Below are 2,435 nucleotides of genomic sequence, written 5' to 3'. Positions count from 1 at the left end.
GTTCAACAGCTTGTTCATAGCGCTGAGCGGAAACCAGAGCTATCCGCCTGCCACACATACAAAGTAATGTCTTCGGAAACATGGATCGGAAACCCGGCCTTACTGACCTTGATCAACAACCTGTCCGCAGCGCGGAGCGGAAACTAGGTCTTTCCGCCCGCCGCACACAAAAGTAGACTGAAGACTAGGCCTCGCCAGCTACCAAGCCTGCTATTTTATGTTGTTACTAGCCAATGCCCGCTTGCTTCGCGGCGCCTAATAAGATCTTTTGCGTTGACCAATACAAAAAGAGCGTTTAAAAGCAAACTCGGTCTGTAAAGTAAACATTTTTAGTTTAAATTGAAACGAATAAAGAGCAAAATCCTCCTGATACATAGGCCAAGAATAGTAACGCTTTGATACCATATCGAATAATAATCCCTTTCGATGTTATGTGTTTTACCGATGGTCTTATTTCCACCTGAAAGATCTCTGCCAAGCGTGCGTAATATTATTCTATGCTCTTGCAACTTCAACATTGGTCCGATGTACCATGTAAGCCAATAAAAGTCCTTATACGGAAACTAAAGAGCACAGATGAGTGTTTTCAGTTATAGGAGGGCCAAGAATCTTAAATCCTCCTTCTGATAGGCTATAATAGGAATATATGCAAGGTGTAACCTCCGACAATTTGACTGGTTTTTGGGTTTAGTCCGAACAACGAAAACGGCTATCATTTTATGTATTTATGTACATATATGTTTAGAATGAAGAAAAAAATCATCATGAAAGTAATAAACGTTTCGAATTAGCATTAACAAAATCGGTTCATTAAGGCTTTAATCGGGTCCGTTTTTCGCAAATGCTTTTTTCATCATGCAGGTAGCGTATACTTTGAATTTCAACGAAATCGGCTCATAAATACGACTTTTATAAATAACTCGACTCCCGCGCCACCTAGCGGGTTTTTTTTTTGGTAAACGTATTTTCCATTATGCTGGTAGCTTATATTTTGAATTTAAAAGAACTCAGTTCGTAAATATGTCTTTTATAAATAACTCGCCACCTAGCGGGTCTATTTTTCGCATAAGTAGTTCTCATCACGTTTTGAATTTGAACGAAATCGGTTAATAAATATGACTTTTATAAATAACTCGACCCCAGCGCCACCTAGCGAGTTTTCTGGTAGCCTATAATAGGTATAACCTCTGAAAATTTGACTGAAATCTATGCAGTAGTTTTTGAGTTAACTCCGAACTGCTGTACCCTGCCACGCTTTGCTGTGGCATATTCCTGTTATATAGATGATAAATTATTATATTTGTTGTTTTTAAATTGGTTGCATAGATATCCAGGATATCTGGTTTGGTGACACAGGAACACGCAATATCCAAAGTTCGACCTGGAGCATTATTGATTATGTTTCCGAATGTCAATCGAATTGGGAGTTGCAATCTTTTAAATTGAAATGGTGTATCGGTCGGAATCATGGGAATTATTCACCTTTGAAAGGTCGCGTTAAAATCTTTACACTACTTTCTTCATCAATTTTTTAAGTGCGAGTCGCGTGCCGTTGCAAAGATTTGGCTGATTACTATTCCGCAACATGATAGTTGGCACACCTATTTTCAATTTCAGTATGTGGGGTCTCCCTGGAAGATCAATAGAGATCAAAAATTTCGTTGGATGGTCTTTTTCCATAACGGTGTTTATCGACGTATATGCTATTTCCTCACGTTGAATGCTGGATTGAATAGCATTAGTGGTATTCACCAAAGTGAGCAAGTGGCCTGGCGGTCTGGTAAAAGAGCTGATCAGCTCAAGCAACGACTGTTTCCAATACCACTATTATTTAGTTGATAGACATCCTTATTCTTCGCAGCAAGAATAGCCCGTTAACTGAGCCAATCGTGATTCCTGTAATTAATTTTCTAATAAATAAACATTCTTTCGATCAGTTCTCCTTAATCGAGAAACTACAGACAATGTTTGCATAAAGTCTCCTGCGACCAATATCAATGCATTTTCGAATGGTTGAACGTTTCCACGCAAATCTCGCAACAATTGATCAAGGACCTCAAGCGATTTTTTATGTGCCATGGTGCACTCATCCCAAACAATGAAATTAAATTTTTGTAATACTTTTTCTATACCGGTTGCTCTGGAAATATTTTACGTGGGAGTTTCGATGATTTATATGTTCAATGCCAGCTCACCTGGTAACAATGTCGCAGCAATTCCAGACGAAGTGATAGCTAAGGTAATGCAATTTTTTGATCGAACCGTTGCCAGAATCCATCTGATAAGGAATAATTTCCTAGTACCTCCTGGCGAATCCAAGAAGAAGGTCCCCCAACTCTGTCATCTATCATTTGCATATTCTTCTTCTACTTTGGCTTTGTAACCACCTAAGCCATTTTGGCCGAGCTCGACAAAGAACGCCAGTCGAGTGGAAT

The sequence above is a fragment of the Rhagoletis zephyria genome, unplaced genomic scaffold (genome assembly GCF_001687245.7).
Source record: "Rhagoletis zephyria isolate East Lansing unplaced genomic scaffold, Rhagoletis_zephyria_1.1 Rzeph_scaffold_01361, whole genome shotgun sequence".
NCBI lineage: Eukaryota > Metazoa > Arthropoda > Insecta > Diptera > Tephritidae > Rhagoletis > Rhagoletis zephyria.
This window is presented reverse-complemented; position numbering follows the sequence as displayed.